This window comes from Cupressus sempervirens, chromosome 6 (assembly GCF_028749045.1).
Source record: "Cupressus sempervirens isolate cs-2001-9-10 chromosome 6, ASM2874904v1, whole genome shotgun sequence".
In the NCBI taxonomy this organism is placed as follows: domain Eukaryota; kingdom Viridiplantae; phylum Streptophyta; class Pinopsida; order Cupressales; family Cupressaceae; genus Cupressus; species Cupressus sempervirens.
Window position 1 is genome coordinate 249,074,536 of NC_143123.1, and position 19,177 is coordinate 249,093,712.

At 33.6% G+C, this 19,177-nt stretch overlaps 1 pseudogene; it reads right to left on the minus strand.

Annotated features, from left to right (window-relative positions):
• Positions 1-4,850: 4,850 nt before the first annotated feature.
• On the minus strand, positions 4,851-17,565 carry LOC149552176 (methylthioribose-1-phosphate isomerase-like; annotated as a pseudogene).
• Positions 17,566-19,177: the final 1,612 nt, after the last annotated feature.

Consider the following 19,177-nt stretch of genomic DNA (forward strand, 5'->3'; position numbering starts at 1 on the left):
AATGTGCCAGTGCTATATTAGATCTATGAGTTTATTGTTGAGATGGGTGAGAACTATAATAGTATCATGGATAACTATTTTGATGCTTTCAAGGAGAAAATGAACAACATATATAAAATCCTGAAGAAACCTCTTAGATATGAGGTTAATATTGATGAAACCAAAGATATCATTGAGGTAGATGTTAATGAACTAATTGATCCTAAGGTTACATATTTTAGTACATATGATGAAGCAAAAGCCAGGATAGAACTAGAAATAAAGCTCCCTCAGGCAGCTAACAAAGGAAAGAAAATAAATGCTAAACTGAAAACAAGTTCTACCCTTTTGTTGATCAAAGGAAAAGGTGAGGATGAGGAAGAATATGAGGAAGAAGAACCATTAAAGAAGAAGGGCAAGGTAATTATCACCAAGCCACCAAATCCATCCACTGCAATATTTACAAGAAGATCCTTCAGGAAGAAAGCTAACAAGGAAGGAGGAGACATTATATTCAGAAAAAATCCACCCACATTCCAAGACATATTGAAAGATCTAGAAGCTAGAGCTGGTATAAAAAACTTTAAGGCATTAAAGTATGAAATCATAACAACTGAAGAGCAGAAGTAGATAAAAGATCTGGTGATGGACAAAATGGGTAAATGGAAATACTGACTAGACCAACTTGCTTCTTAGATTCCTAATGTTTTGATGGAGATAATTAAGCCAAGTTGGGAATTTTCAATCCAAATTGTCAAAGACATCTATGGAAAAACTCTAAGGCAGCTTATACCAAGCATATCAAATGCAAAGGTAGAGTCACTAAAGAAAAATGAAGAAAAATTGATTCTAAAATTCAACACTTGTCTGATATTGAACATGTTGTAAGGAATGCAACTAACACTTGGAAAAATATTTATCATCTTCATAAATTGAGTGATTTCCCTATGAATGTAAATGATGATGATGATGAAGAGGATAAGGAAAAGGATGAAGAAGGAAATGATGAGGAGCCAACACATTTTGATAACAGAGAAGATGAAGAAGAATAAGATCAAGAGGCTATTGAGGAAGCAACATGAGATGATGAGGAAATTGATCTAGTTAAGATAGCTACAGTAGTCATTACCTCACTTCCTCACTCTCCAAGAAAACTAGTGACAACATCAAGCATAGAGACAACCCCAAAAAGATTAATTGTGGCCACCTGTGACAACCCAAATGTCCAATCACTCTTTGCTCTAATTTAGATTAGCACATCATTGACTGAAGTGACCTCCACTTCATCTATCAAGTTGCAAACTCTTCCCTCTTCTACTGAGTTGGCTACATCAATTTTGAATACATCAATTTTAAGCACAACAATTTTGGACACATCTATGAGTGCCATATCAATTTTAGATTCTTCAAGTATTTCTATTAGCATTTCTTCAATAAGTGTAGTATTAATTTTTATAGCTAGTCCTAGTATGTCTACAATTATTTCTATTCTAGACAGACAAGCAATAAGTGCAAGGATAGTTGAGACCAAGGCTCAACCGAGCACAAAAATTTTGGGTAAAGGAAAAGAGATGGAGGAAGAAATATACCTAGATGAGGAAATTGTAATCCCTAATTAGGACATCTCCAAGATCAACCCCAACCAAATGTAGACATTTGGTGAACTCCTATAGAAGAAAGCCAAATAGCAGAGATTAAGAGAAGAAATGGATAAAGAATTCAAAATTATTGAGGATGAAAAGAACATTTTGGTAGAGGCCACAGGCAATGAGGTTGATTCTTCACAACTAATTTTGTATCAGCTAGTAGAGTCAGTTCAAAAGTTCAATGAAGATACTGATCGACAAGATATGCTAGTGTAGAAGGCAGAAAAGAATTTTGATAATAAAGTGTTACAACACATTGCTCAACAAATTGAAATTTATCAAGTAGAACTCTCTACAATTTTGGGCTCTTTGGAAACATTTTGTAAAAATTTATCATCACTTTTTGGTAAGTTATGTGATGTTTCTAATTTTACCAAGGAAATAAAGGACAAATTATCCAAAATAGATGAAGATCTTAAGTCAAGCACTTAGCAGTTGCAACTTGACCCTAGTTCAAGTTCTGCACACTTCAAGAAGATAAGGCTTTTATAGATATGCAAGCAGAATTGCTTAGAGAAGAACCAATGATTAGATCTATATTGGTAGATATACAACATATGATTCTTCCCAACATGGATGCAATGTAGAAACACATTACACATTCTAAAACACTCATCCATGACAACAACTTCTCCATAGCAGATTACATGATAGAGCTATCAGCAAAATTGTAGATTGCACTTCACACATGTAAGGTCCTACAATACAATTGGGATAAAACTTTGGCTATCATACTCAAGGTACATTCATAATTTTTATCTCATTTTGGCATTACTATGTAAATAAATGGAATAAATCTTTGGCATTAATGTTAAAAAGGGGGAGAAAGATGTATGTATAAGGGGAGTGTATATTGTGAATAAGAAGATATGAGAAACATGTATAGGAGGAGGTGGATGGACAAAGATGTAAAAAGTAATGGGGGAGAAAATGTAATAAGTTGTAAAAATAATGGGGGCGAAAGATATGTATAGTAAGTATATGTTGTATATAGAAAAACGATGTATAGTATATTGTATGAAAGAACCTTACCATGTATAGATATATATCTTACAAAATCAGTTTTAAAAAATCTCAAAAATAGTATACTCTACTAAGCTAGTATCACAAGGTGATTGATAAGTATTTAGGAAACTCTTTTTTTTTTAAAATTCAGTTTTGGTTGATAAGTGTTTTTGTCACTAATGCCAAAGGGGAGATTGTTGACATATTATTCAATTTTTTTATTAGGGACATACACTTAATCAAACTGTAAGTATCTATTGAGCTTATTGTATAGTTAACAGTGTTTACCAAGCATTTCAATTGTTGTTGAGTTCTATAGTTGCTATTGAGTCCTTTGGATAAATTCTAGTGTTTATAGAGTAGTTATAATTACCATGAAAATCAGCAGTGCAAACCGTGCATCTCAGTGTATGTCGAGTTTACCAGTGCAAACTAATTTGTACAATGCTTATCGAGTTTGCAGCTTATATGATGCAAGTCCAATGTTAACCAAGCTACTTGGTTTTAACCAAGTGACTCTGTTTATACCAATCTTGAGGTGATAGTGTTTACCAAGCTATGCAAAGGTAAACACTTAATTTAGTTTATATGATGAGTTTCACAATATCTATAGAGTCATCAATGCAAACCAAGTTCAAGACTAATTGGAAGTGATTAGTAAGGACTAAGCTTCTAGGTCTACCGAGTGCATGATGATGCTAATCATTGACAATGGATGCCGAGTATCAAAACTTCACCGAGTCAGTCTTCAAAGCTTGAGCATCTACATTTGGGCTGACTTTGTAATATTTGTATAAACTTGTATTATGGCTGAATTTTTAATTGTATGACTGGATTGGTATATATGTATATATGTAATAATTTGTATCATATCTAAGTGTGTGAATGTGAATGCAATGTAGTCAAATATAATCAGAGAAGAGTAGAAAGGAATGAATTACAAAGGCTACAATAGTATAAGGAGCAGCAAAAACATATCTATCATAGCAAGGTGATTAGTATATAAATGAATCTCATTTTGTAAACTAAGTTGTAGATTAGAGATCAAATACCACTTCATCCACTAGTAAATTTGAACTCAATTTTTGACAAATTTTGGTTGAAATTTCGACACAGGTTGGTCAAAATTTTGACCAACCTACATGTTGATCAAAATTTTGACCAATACATTTGTCAAAATTTTTAAATTTTTGCTAGCTCTGATTTGTCATTGTTGGTCAAAATTTTCACCAATGTTTGGTAAATTGTTTTTTAGAATTGGGGGAAATTTTGACCAATTCTTGGTAGAAAACTATCAAGAATTGGTTAAAATTTTCACCCATGTTTGGTTGAATTTTTTTAATAATTGGTGGAAATTTTGACTAGGTCTTGGTAGAAAACTATCGAGAATTAGTCGAAATTTCCACCAATGTTTGGTCAAATTTTTTTAATCATTGGTGGAAATTTCCACCAATTCTTGGTAGAAAACTATCAAGAATTGGTTGAAATTTCCACCAATGTTTGGTCAGTTTTTTTTTAAATGTTGTATCAAGAAATTATTTCTTATTCAGGCCAATTAATTTGCAACCTTTTAAATCTCTGCAAAGATAAAGTTGGAGCAGGAGAATTTTTCTTCTCAAAAGTGTCCTTTGATTGTTTGCTTTAAAATTAGAGGACACCTTTGAGAAGAAAAATTCTCCTGCTCCAACTTTATCTTTGCAAAGATTTAAAAGGTTGCAAATTAAATGGCTTGGATAAGAAAAAATTGCTTGATATAGCATGGAAAAAAGAAGAACATAAACATATAGCATGGACATGTATTCTTTGAAATGAAAGCCATCTAAGTATGTAAGCAAAAGTAGAACTGTTGAAGTGTAACATGCCTCATTATGCACTCTTGATATTGCCAAAGTTGACAGAAATTTTTTCAACTGTGAATAATGATATATTATATAATCAAAGTAACAAAGGAACTTCATATTCATGACAATTGATTTTCAAAGTACAGTATAGTACAGTACATAAGTTGAAGAAGAAAAGTATCATAAACTGAACACCACTATATGAAAATTATGCATTTTATCCCACAAGAACTTCAGCACTAGAACAACTACTTTTGAAGTTTACTTGTGCAGTGATTTTTCTCTTTTTTAGAATTTAATGACTGAAGAGTACTTCAGATTCTTTAAATTGTTATGGAAATAATAGTTGCACTTGTCCAATGTATCCTTTGTTTGCTCCTTAAGAAACACTCTCTATGAACTCCTTTACATCAAACATAGAAGTTGGATCCTTCTTTATAATGATGCCCTATTTTACACAACACATTTTAAATGTTATATGCCAAAATATATATCATGGTTGCACTTGTACAATGTATGAAATGAAGAAAACCAAGTTTGAGATAAAATTATATATATATATATATATATATATATATTTGAAATGACAATTTATTCACAAAAGAGTAGATATGACAATGCACCTTTTCAAATATAATGGCTGAGATAAGACTTGCAAGGGTAATATCAAAAGCAGGGTTCCAAACAGAAACCCCAGATGGAGCTACTTGTTGACCTTGGCCACCAAGAGCATGAGTTAGTTCTTTTGGTGACCTCTCTTCAATTATTATATACTCACCAAATGAAATTGAGAGATCCACTAAGGTCAGAGGAGAAGTTACATAAAATGGGATATGATGGTGGAAAGCTGAGAGTGCCAGATTATGTATCCCTATTTTATTTGTTGTATCACCTATGAAAATATAATACCAACTTAGCAAGCCTTAACATATGAGAACAAATGTTTTTGGAAAAATTTTGTTGACCAATCATCTAATGAGTTTAATTTGATGAACATCAATTTGAAATATCAAAGCAAAGAAATTGTAGGATATTAATAGTAATTCTACATAACATTTCTTGTAATCCTACCTACTCCTATAACTATAGCATCTATACGAATTGACTTCTACAATGTCGCTATTGTAGAATCTTCTATAAGGACTACAAGTATGTAATCATGGACCAATTCATATGCAGTGAGACTTGATCCCTGAAATAAATGTAAAAATCTTCAAGTCAATATAAATCTTGATGTTGAAATCATACGTGATAAATTTGTTTAGATATGGAATTTCAATAAAATGCAAAGTTGGATCAAAATGTTCAACACTTTTCATGTTTCATCAACTTTGAGGGATACAACAGGGAAGTTTCTTGGGAAAAATGCTAATAAAAAACTTATGTTGCTTTTGAAAACCAAAAATAGTAGCACAAGTAGGACTAGCTGAAATAAAATATTGTGAAAGTTTCCACCTAATCTCTTCAATAATTAGTAAGCCTATGAAATTTTCAACCATCAATACACTCTCTATGTTTAGAGAGGAACCCTTTATCAAATAATAACCAGAACAGTCTCTTGACATCAAATGAAGATTTAGTTGGCAGGTGGACATGACTACATATGCTAAAGTAGATGACTTTTTAAATTGAAATGATATATGATAACTTTTTGAGTCAAAATTGTTTACGATAATTTTTCAAGTTACATTAATTATTAGAATCTAGATACAAACAACACTGAACAATTTTTCTAAAGATTTTTGACATGAAGTGAATTCTTATAGACTAAAATATAGAGTTTGGTCACAAAAATTAACAAAGAACCATCCATAGTACCTGGTTGAATGGTCTTGTCTCTGTGCAAAAAGAAGTCTCTAACAGTCCCTCAGAATGAAGTGCATGAATCACACCAAGAGTAGTACCATATCCAGCAGTTGCAAGACTAGCCAAACACAACACTAAGTTATGTTAGAATCATGCAAAGTTTACAAAGAAATGGATACATCAAACATATTAATGAAGTTCTATCACACCTTCCAGTGTTACAATGAGTCAAAACATTAAGGTTCTAAGTTTTGTTGGTTTGGCATAGAATAAATTTAGACCCATGTAAACCAATTGCTTTATTAGAATTGACATCATTTATCAGCATTCCTTCAGTAGCTTCAATATAGGCTTGTACTCAAGAAATTTTTAAATGACTTTAGAAATTTAGAAGTATATATACAAAATGATTTAACTTGAGTATACATAGATGATTAGACCTCAAAAATATTTCATATCATTGCTAACTTAAAGTGCCTTCTTCATATTCCCCACCAAGTCCTCTGCTGATCTATCACAGCCATTAGTTTCTATATTAAAAATTGGTTCAGGAGCACCAAGGTCACAAGCAGGACTCATGAAGTGCACTAAGGTCACTAATGGATCCTTGGTAGGGTTGGAAGACAAATGGCCTTCTAAGGTCATTAAAGCTTGTAATGAGATTAATCATGGACATGTGATATTGTTTTGTTCATAGATTGATCATATTGTAATCAAAGCTTTAATGTAAGCCTTAATGGCATTATTGAGTCTAAAAGTTACCTAAGGGTCACTAGGAATGGATTTGGGTTGATCCTAGGTTAGATGTTAATGGAATTGACTTATAAGGGTCTTAATAGATGTAATAAGGCTAATCAAGCATTTAAATGTTACTACAAGCACTAAGAGTGCACAATATTGTAAATTGCCTATAATGGAAAAATGGCCTAAAATGGGCTTAATGGGTTAGTTGGGTTAGTAAAGGTTATAGGGTGATAAAGGTTATCATTAAAACCTTTAAAAGTATTTTGTTTTGGCATTATATTTTTAGGCTGTCGAGTTGACAACTTTGTTGTCAACTTCGTAAAAAATTTCAACGTATTTTATGTTAGTGCATAGTCAATTTTGACTGTTGCAGATAGTTAGGGGAGTTAGCTAGAGGTTGGCATCAGTTCTTGGAGTGTAGAGGTTTTTTTAGGGGTGATTTCACATGAGTGAAAAAAGATCAAGGTTGATGTGTAATGGCACAAGGTTGTAATAGTTTCAATCAATAAAAAACAAAATTCTTTGCAATTTTGGAACTCATTATTCTGTGGGTACAGTCTGATAACAATGACTTGTTTGAAAGTTATTTATTGTGATCTCTACTTGAATATGATCTAGGAACATTCCCTAGCTTTTTTTTAATTCCTTACTTAAACATTTCACTATTTTGTTGACTGGCAATAACAAGAACTTGACTTGTGTGGGAACAATCACTGATTACAATGTACATTTAGCAGTAAAGGTTTTGAATTCTCCTTGAAATGTGAGGCACTTCCAACACTATGCTAACTTTATTTTGGTGGGAGATTCCAATGATACATTATGTATATAAGATGTGATTTTGATTGTAGGGAAGGGCACTAGTCGATGGGAAATAGGAAAAAGACCTGTTAAAGTCTAGTTTTTGAACCCTACACAGTAACAACGATTGGTTAGATGGATCCCAATGAAGGAAGGGTATGTTTTATGGATTATTATGTCTATAAGAAGGTAGTTTGAGGTGTTAGAAACTTTATTGGATCTTTGTGCTGCAGGGAAGGGAGCTTTTAGTTAAAAAACCTAGGTTATTGACCCTAGAAACAAGGGTTTGTTGATTCAGGAATGTGGTGAGTGATGAAACCTTGGGAGTTTGTAAATATTATTTTTTAGAAGGTCTATCAAGACTGTTTCACAGTTGGGAGTCCAGGAGTTAAGTGGGGTGTTGAGTTCCTTCTTTGGGCAAGGGCTAATTAAGACTAGTTGAAGGGGTAGGTTATGAAGGAAGTGTTCATGGTGCAAGAGTACACTCAAATTCATCCAAGGGATAAGATATTTTAACTCTTCATTTCATATTTTTAATAAGTCCAAGTTTTTAAGGCCAAGTGACACAAGGTGCATTATAAGCCTTGTCTTCTAACTTGGGTCAAATTGGACATTTATTTGCATTTCCATAATAAGAATAGGATCCTAGGATTTAGGAGGTTCTATTGGATTTTTTTAAAAACATGTTTCTAAACTCCTCTAGTCAATTCTTGGTTAGCATTTTTGGAGTTTGCAACTTTTTGCATAAAGTTGTCAACTTGCTTAATTAGCAACATTTTGTCAAATTACAATTTGTTGCACTAAGTGAAAAAACTACTCAAGAACCACTTTGTGGTTGGAAAAAACTAATGTGTCCAATAATATGGAGGAGGTGATGATGTCCATAAGAAAGAAGATGAAGTGCTTGTACAATAGGGGTTTTGGAATCAATAAAAAAATTGTGTTTCTATAGAAAATTGACTATTTTTTGGCATTGTACAAATCTATATGGACTTATTTTTGGGAAAGCATGTTATGGTTAGATAGAGGTCTAAGATGGCTTTTGAATGCAATGTTTTTAAGTCTGTATCTATCATAAATCTCAAGTTATTGATATTTTTGTGTAGGTTGTAGCACTGTTGCCCGTACCTAGGGCTTCATTACAAAATTGCTCATATCTTGCAACTCCACCATAGGAAAAAATTTTAAAATTGGTGATTTGCAAGGTATGATGATATACTTTAATATTCTTTTGGTTTCATACAATGGAAATGTAGGTTGTGGGAGAAAAAGCTAAACCCTTGGGACATGCATTAAGATGTGATTATCCTTCAATGTGCTATTAAGTGCATGGAAAGAGTTAGGGGTGAAATTTTCTCATGAAACCTGAGATTTCATGTTCACTCATGATATTGGACATGTTCCAAGTGATAAATTTGATTATGAGATTGTAAAAGGACTAATCCCTTTGTCTTGTAGCAAATTAGGCCTAGCCCCTAAAGTGGTTGTAATAAAAGTTAGTGGGCTTAACCAAAGGTTCTAATTTCCATCTTTTGGAATATCATTTGGTAGGTGTCCAGGGTCATCCAAAACTAGTGGTGGGCTTGGAGTGATTTCATAACCTTAATATCAATCTGATCCATCAAATATGACATTCTCAAAACTTTCTTTCTAAGGAAAACTAACATGTTGGAGGAAAGAACTATAACAAAATAAATATAGATTGTCACATTTGATGACCATAAGTGTTCACTTATTGGGAGATAACAGTAGAAAGAGAAGCTTTATTAACAGCTAACCTAAGAATGAGAATAAAAAGAGGAAACAATAGGGCATTCAATATGTTGCTGGCCCCTACAAAAAGTTTTAAAAACCACACCTCAAGAACAAGATTACATGCATGCACAATTCAATAATTTCAAAATTTATAATATGTGGACATTATAACAAAGTTGAAATAGTAGTTTGATGAAAGCCAAAGTGAATTAAAAATCAATGAGTGAGTTTGAAAGTGTAGGGAAATCATGATACCATTTTGATTTATATTAGGATACAAGAATAAAATACAATTTTAAATTTTAATGCAATTACAAGGGGTACTGACAAGACCATTATATAGGGAAAAGATATAAATATAGATTAGATGACATAAATACATAACAACAGTAAAAGGAACGAATGGACTTGCCAAATCATCATCTCATCTCCATAACCGACACAAAATATCAAATATAAGTACCTCACTCTCAATGGTATCAAATTGTTTTCCTATATTACAGATGCTAGGAATATAACTATGGAGGAAGCAAGTGATTGTATAATCCAAACTAAGCATGCATTCATAAGAGCGGGAGTGGGGTTAAATAAAATGTATGAAGAAATGAGGAATAACTTGACAAGAGATCTCAATATAAAACTATGAAAGGAGAATGTGGGGTCTAAATTTATGGTGCTACCAGAGAAAAATAGAAATTTGCACAAGATTAGTATCCTAAAAAAGCCTCTTAAAATGCTTCCTAGTGTGTTAAAATAACAATTGGTATTGTTTCAATGAATTTTCCTTGCTTTAATCTTGATCTTGTCATCTAAATAATGGAGATGTGTTGTTTCAAAAACAATCTTAATGGAAGTCACTTCTGTCAATTTACAAATTTACGCAGTTATTAGAATGCTATTTTCCACATGTATAAGCTATCAAAAATAATTAACAATCAAGTCATTTAACTAGCACTAGGTTGATTTAAAAATTGACACTCACTTGCCAAAACCTTGTGACCACAAAACTTGACCTTGGTTATGCAAACTCCAGTAAAAAATCTACAAAATATATCTCTATATTATTAGTTTCCAAGGAAAAGTAAATGTTCAAGAATGTAATTATAAGCTGTAGACATTAAAAGGCATAAATCATCCACTGAAGAGAAGCCAATTACAAACTTCCATCCAAATCATATCCATACCTTTCCATCTGCACCAAGGCTTAAAATGCTAGCTTCATTAGGTCTGAACTTCACATTACATACTACTGAATCATGTGTAGGCAAACTAGTTATTGGCAAGCCAGTAGACATATCTTTTACTTTTTCAAGTACAACATATCCAATAGCTAACATTCAAGGACCACATGACACAATATTGAAACATCCCATGGTCAATACTTGAGGAGAAATAGAATGGTAAGATTTATAACGAAAATAACCAAAATCATAAACCAAACATCAATGTTTTCTTAAATGGAGACAAAACAATAAGTTTATAAGGATGATTGGACAAGCTATAAACCAGACTCGCTAATTTTTGCTAAAATGGACAAAAAGAAATTTGTTTTCTGCAATCAATCGTCCAATCTATTTCCATGCATTTTGGACCAGTGGACAATCCTCCTATGCTTCACATTAAAGGATACCAAACATATGGATCATTCCATCTATTGCAGAAGCTGCCAAAATTTACCCATTATGGTTGAAATTAACAGAAGTAATTACTATTGGATCCTCACCTAGTGAAAGAACCATCTGCAAAAACCAAAAATAGAATCTATTTGTTTAAGTAAATGCATTAAATAGTTTTTTTTCCTTTGGAACTACAAACACATTTATGTGAAGGAAATTGTAGAAAGGATGTTGTATACCAAAGATTTTGAAGTCATCATATTCCATGTTAGGGAGGCAAATCCCATTTTCTCAATACCTTTACTGCCATGCTTGGAACCACCAAACTATTTGTTAGGCTACAAAATAATTGACGTACATGTTCAATGCATGTGTGTCTAGTTATTTTTGTATGAATGCAACATATCTAAAAGGTTTTTCATTTAACACTAATCAAAAAATTGTGAAGTTTTTTCTAATTCCTTATCTCTAAATCAAACTTTTAATCCAATCTTTAAATGTTGAGAATGGTCATCTAAGAATTCTAAATATTGATGAAGTTAACACCTATCTAGATGCAGATCTAATAATGAATAATCAACCTTTGATTGTGAGGGAGTATCTTTGATATAATTCATAGGATATAGATGCTTAGAGGAGCATAATTTGTTGTAATTGTGTCATCAATAACCTCCCTATATATCCTTCCTAAAGGGTATGTACCTCAAAGGGACATAATCCTTTTTCAATAGAGGAACAAAATGTTGGTGTTTCTTTTACTATTGTTGCACCATGATGGATTCCACTGCTGAAATTAGGGCTCTAAAGCAGAAGCTCAGTGAGAAAAACCAAGGGCATCAAGGTGTAGATATATCTACTTGATATCAATGTGGTATTAAATGATTCACTTGTTTTAGAAAGAAGCAATCCATTAGAGACATGTAGTGTGTATACTGCCTCTCCATAGTGTGTGTTTGAGGCCACCAAATTTGAGGAATTGGTGCATGGTAGTCAACTCTCAAATTTGGAGTATTCCAACATCCTTATTTACAAAATAAAGATGTTGTGGTCATGAATGAGTCTAAAAGGAATGTTTTGCATGATGATGTTTGTGAAGGCATGCATGGCTGCTACTGGCATTTATGGTATTTTCTCTTGTTCTGTGGATGTTAACTTGTGTAGATTTAAGCTGTAGATATTGCCTTGTCTACAACTTATAGCCTTATTCATTGTAATCTTCCTATTTACTTTTTATCAAGGTTCAGACCCCAATAGAGCTCTCAAGTAATTATCCCCTCAAAAAAAATAAAAAATGTTCAAGCATTAACATGGTTGATTGCAAGGAAACTTATGAACTATCACTATAAGGGAATGATTATGAGCATACCATAGATAATTTTTCAATTCTCTACATTATCCTTAATAAAACCAATCTTTCCCATCACACTACAAAAGTAAACAGTGTCTACTCTGATCTATTAGAAAGCACATGCCTGAGTAGCAAAAAGTGATAGAATTCTACTTCTAGCACCTACATCAACTACAATACAACCCTAAAAATCTATACAATTTTCTATAACAGTAGCATAGTAGGATCCTGAGAACAATAACAATGCATTGGTATTCAATAGAGATACATCCATATGTATAGATAGAGAAAAAAATAGATGTGATTCCACAAAAGTTAAAACCATGACTAAAAAAAATGAATGTAGACATGCACAAAGCTGAATTAAGGAAATTTTTATTATATTATATGAAAAAAATGGTTTAAGACTCTAAATTTTGAGTTCTAAACAACCAATAAAATTTCTTTAGTACAACTTGTGCACACATAATCTTATAACATGTTCTACTAACAAAGAAGTTGTCCATAATAATGGAAATACATTTTAGTAGACGATGACTCAATTTTCTTATCAAACTTGCTTTGGTTCCAAGATGCATCGCATGAACCATTGGCCAACTCCCTCCCTAAAACATTACCACAATGTATCAAAATCAAGGAAATAACATTTTAATCAACTAATTTTGTTATTGCAATCAACTAAGTCTTAACAATGATTGGGATTGTTCTCCCAAACATTTTGAAATATCTTTAGTGGAGATGTGATAAATTTGATAATGTGCAACTGTGTCTATTTAAACTTGAAATATTGGCCATAGGCTTATTAGTTGGTCTATTTCTTGTCAAATTTTTGTAGCATCCACAAGGAAAATTATTCACCATACAACATGTACTCTATCAAAATAGAGAATTATATGCACACATAAACATAAATAAGGTAACAATTTCCTAGAAAAAAGTGGATCACAGTCACTAGCAGTACAACTATAACACTAAAAGGGTTCTTAGGAATTAGTTTTTATAATAGTATATCGAAGCTGAAATTCAAAATGTTTGGTCTATTATAGTTTTCACCTTTACTTTTAAAATAGTAGATAAAATCATTTTCTAGTCCACTAAAAAACCAACACAAACATAATTCAAAACAAGCAAAAAAGATCAAGAGACAATAGGTAAAGGATCATTAAAAGAAACGATCCAATTGCCAAAGAAAACCACATTTAGAAGAGGAATTAGGAATGCTAGAGGAGGGCTAAACAATTTCCATAAGTCTCACATTTTGAATAGTTACCAGACTCTTGCGTCATAAATATTGAATTGTCCTGTAAAGTCTATTCATCTTTTTGCCAAGCTTTTAAAACTTTTTCATCTTCACTTAAATATTTTATTGTTTCAAAAATTACAAAATTATATGACTTATTTTCCAAACAGATGCAACACATCATCCTTCACACATTTAAAAACATACATTTTAAACCACTAAAAATAAATTATATCATTAAACTTACAAATTTTAAATGCACAAAGTTCCAAATTATTACAAACTTGGTGCTACTAGAAGATCCTCCTTTAGCATATTTCCACCCCTTTGATGTTATTAGAAGAGTTGTGTACCTACTGTTTGGATCATAGTACCTGCTATTTGGATCAACAACCCTTGAGAGAGATTGATAGGTGAGTGGATATGCACAATATATCATAGACCATTTTGTTAAATTTTGATAGAATGTGTTGAAGATGAAATTTTAAAGATACTTTTGGGTATCATTTTTAGCTAGAGACTTAAGGAAATCCTTTATATGTCATACCATTCAAGAACTAAGTTTCATATTTCTGAAACTATATATTTTTCTCAACAAATGTCACAAACACCAGACGTAACTAGATCTATGAGAGGTGGTTAAGCCATGTTGCAAACCTTAAAGGAGGTGCTAATCACCAAGTCATCAATCTCCCCCTTAGCACCAACTAAGGGTTCCACACTGTTGATCTGCCATTATGCATGATGCTAAATGGCAGGAATTCTTGCAAACTCCTCTCTTGAAAAGTTAATCTAGGATCAACTCCAAGGTTCTAGGTGATCTTGTGACCTGCTAGAATCTGTTTAGTTGAAGATAAATATGATTGTTCACAAGGAGGCCTTTACTGGTTCATTTTATTTCAGATGAGAAATAGAATCTACACACTGCTCTAAATAAAACACGCAAAAAAGAACTATGTTTTTATATTTTTATGTTTTTTTATGAATGCAATCTAACAATGCAACTAGTATGAAGTCCTATTCTAACAAGGGGGGTTAATAAAGAAAATAACAAAAACTTTAAAGCAAATGACATGAAAATAAAATCCTAATGGACATAAGCCATGGAAAACAACATGTTTGTGAGTTAAGCTTTCAAAGAAATTAGTAGGTAACCAATGAAAGAATGAGCATCGCTTCCTCAATTCCAATGATGCAATCGTCGATGAGAAACTTAGTGATCACATGATGTCTCAGTCTTCATCAAATTTCAAGGCCACAGAAAGTGTGCTCATGTGAGACAAAAATTTATTCAAGTATAATTTGATGATTTCTTCTTGAGCTAGATATGTCAGCAGAATTCACAAAAATGTAGCAAACACTAGAATTAATGAATCACATAGCTAGAAACAAAGCAATAAACTTTTGGCTCAATCACATTCCATGAACATACATCCATAAAAATATGACACATTTAGGCAAGAATCACTACACTCCAAATGTGAGCACCAAAAGCATAATTTTATTGCAAAATAATGGCTTCCCTAATTATATATTACAATGGAGTATTTAAAAGAAATTGTCTCCTCAATTTGTGTTGAGAGTGAGATATATCTTCATGCAATAAAAATGCTTTTAAATTAATAAAATGAACTAATTGTATACAAACTAACAATCTAACTAGTGCCTAGTAGGACTCCATCGATTTCTTATTCATTACTTGGATGCATGAACCTTTACATGTCAAAAACAAAGAATTTATAAAAGGAGAAAGAATAAGAAAGCCTTTAGTCAGAGTGAAAGTGTCTAGAAGTGCCAAAAATGGAAGTTGATCCTTCACTAGGCATCTGTCAGAGTTAAACTATTGTTAGAATGATTTTTTGATGCATGGAAAGCTCTATTTTTGGAACTGGTAGTTAACTGTTGGTGGAACCTCTAGAAAAGTGCACCTGCGAACCTGTGCACCTATAGATCTGCGGACCTGCAAACCTCAAAAGGGTCATAATTTGTCTTTGAATTTCTTTATAATCTTAGTAATCTTTTCTATGTTTGATAAATCTAAAGCCTTATATTTGTCTTTGACCTTCTATCTATACTTTTCTACCTCAATTCGAGTCTCAGCAAAATCGTCGAGTTTGGTATCCAACTCTAATAAGGCTTCCTCTATTCTAAAGGCTTGCTAGATGTCCTCATTATTAGAGGCTTCTTCCAAAATCTTCCTAAATTTCTCCACTACTACCTCTATAGGCATTAACTTCTCCCATTCCTCATCCTCAAAAATCTCTAGACATGCATCACTATAATGCCTCTCTGCCTCCAAAATTTTCTCTCGAGCTTGGTCCTTGAGCTAGTGGATCTCAGCATGTAATGTATCCATTACTTTATTGCTATCCACAATATTCTCAATCCAATCATCAATTAAATCTAATGCTTCCACTGTATATACATCTACTATAATCCTATATTTTTTCATTTTATGGCTTTTAAAACCTGTAAATCCTTACTCCATGCCCGCACTTCATCCATTATGCTGAAACCCTACTTCAAAATTGCTACCATCTTATTTACATTATCCTACATAGCATGCAGTAACTTTAGATTCCCTTGGATGATCAAGACACCCTTTTCTTCAAAATTTCCTGCCATTGCTGACAGGCTTTCAAAAATGGGTCCAAATGCACACCCCTCCCTTCTTTGAGTACAACATTTAGAGTCTCCTCAGGGTGATCAAGATCTAGGGGACCAAAAAATTTGGCTAGATATCCTCTCAGGATTTCATTTTTCCTTCAAAGTGTTCTAAGTTTAGCCCCTTCCTAGTTCATGCTTCTGAAAACTTCCCTTATTCCAATGGTCACCATTAATCTGGCCATACCCAATATGGGCTTCTCAAGCATGACCTCTTTGATCTGGTAATCTTGTGGGCTTAAGTCATCTACATCTACATCCTAAGGAGGGATAGTCACTTGTGCAAATAGATCTTGATCCCAAGTACTATTGATAAATGCCAACGGTCTTGCTTCCTATGATGGGGACTCATCAGCATGGAATTGTGGTTTCATGTTTCTCATCATTTCTTTCCTTAGCCACCTTGGAACTTGTTAAACTAAAGGCCTACCTCAAGAGGATGAAGGAATATGTTCAACTACCTCCTTTCCCTTATCACTCCTCCCCAAAGTTCTTTCTCTTTGCAAAGGCTCTCCTTCTATGGTCTCCATTTTTGTGGAACCTGTAGTTTACACCTTAGTGTCTTGGGAGCCTTGTTGAGAATATTCAACCATTTCCCCCTCTTTCAATACTTCATTAGTTTCCATTTTTATGACTCCTCCTCTTGTGAAGGCTCCTTTTCAACCTATTCTTCTTCGAAACTTGGAGGCGGAGGAGTAACAAAACTTTTATCCACCACTATGACTTATAGTGGGGATGAGGGAGTAAGATTAGGACCTTGCAATTTTGGTGGCATCTACGTCCAGTCCTCTTGTTGGGGTTCACTTGTTGAGGCATCCCTGATCTTATCCCCAATCAACTCCATCCCTATGGGCATAAAAGAAAAATCTAACATCTTGAATATGTCATCGCCCTCTTTACTCTGCTCATCCACCCATTGTTGTACTTCATCTTCTAAATAAGTTACTTCCAAAGGTTCCTTTGGGGTGGATTGTGGTGTCACCATGGAACTTCTTCTCCTTTCTTGTTCCATGGCTCTAGCTAGTTGGGTTCTTCTTTGTATTGGCACATCATCCTCCTCACCTTCCTCCTCCTCCTCCTCCTCAGGAGTAGGTTCTAGGACAAATGGGAAAGGAACCATCCTTCTAATCACTCTTTACCTCTTCTTCATAGGGATCTTAATCTTTTCTATTTCTTAGAGATGGAAGGGGATGTTGGTTTTGACATCAAAGGAGGAGAGACTTCTTGTATTTCACCCTCCATCTAGCTAGGCACAACTAGGGGCAATTGACGATCTACTTGGACTTGAATAGCTCTAGTACCTTCTAACCCTTGCACATTTTCTTTCTATTGCTGAGGAGGTGCTTGTACTTCACCCTCTTCTATTTCAACCCTTTGAGGAGAACCCTTCTTTCTTTTGCCCTTTCCTTTCTTCTCTGGAGGATGATAGTATCCAACTAGGCAATCTAGTTTGTATACTATTTTTGGCCTTACTGGTGATTGGGCCACAAAGGTAGGAATAGTAACCTTCTTTCCTCTACCTTTGTCTAGGTGAGCTTGTGTGTGAAAAAACATTTTGTCAAGTATTGGATCAAGTTGGAATGGTTTCTTGATCCAATCGTGTGTCATCTTAATGACATACCTTGCCCAATGATTTATATCATCACTCTCCTCTCTACCAACCTTAATGTTCATTATGGGTCTCTCTCCAATTTTATCCATGTTGAATAGAGCATCCAGCAGCTCCCCCAAGTTTTGCTTCAATATTTTCTTAGGAATTTGAACCTTTAAAGCCTTTTCAGCCAAATATAAAGTCATCCTACAATAGTCCCTAATATGAACATTGTAGTTGTTTATTGCTTTCATCCAATGATCTTCAATGGCTTCTTCATGCTAAAATTCGCTACTTGCTAGACTCTAAACTTTCCCAATATTGTCAAAACAAGGCCTGGGAGAGTCATACTCCTTAAGGGGATACTTTTCCCACTCCCATTTGAAAGATAGAATATCCTATTTCTAATTCACTTGATATCATCCTATGACTAGGGGTGATGTCCAACATGGTCTTCATTGTCTCCTGAACCTATTATATGAAGATTCAATCTATTGTGTAATCTCCAATAGGACAAGTCTATCTATAGGATATCTAGGGAGCTTCTTGGGGTTTACAATGGCACCAACTACCCTTAGATATGTGAATGTTTTGAACTAAATGTAATAGGCCCTAAGAGCTATTATCTGTGCTATTGCATCATTAGATAATCTTTTCGCATTGTCTCCCTCTATGAATCGGATCATGGTAAATATGAATGTATCATTCACAATTATGTATTCTTTGCTCTATCTTGAGAGCTTCTTCATCACCAATTGAGAGTAGATGGTGTATGACCAAGCATTGGGATCCTACATGCTACCCTTCCTATATAACCCAGGATAGTTTGTTGCCCTTCCAGCTAGAAGATACACCAAATATGACATCATATAAAACTTCTTCTTGTCCTTGAATGCCTCCAATTGTTCACATAAGTTTTTGCTCAATGTGGTGGCCTAGTTAAGTGGTATCCTTGCCATCTTGATTTTCTCAATAAAGTTTACCATGAAAACATTTAAGTTCCCACCTACCAATAAACCCATCACTCTACTCAAAAGAATGATAGACTATCCAATATCTTCCTTCGTATACCCCCTTGTCATATCCACCTTCCTGATTACCTTGCCTAGAGGAGTCTTCTCAATGAGATAAGAGGATGAAA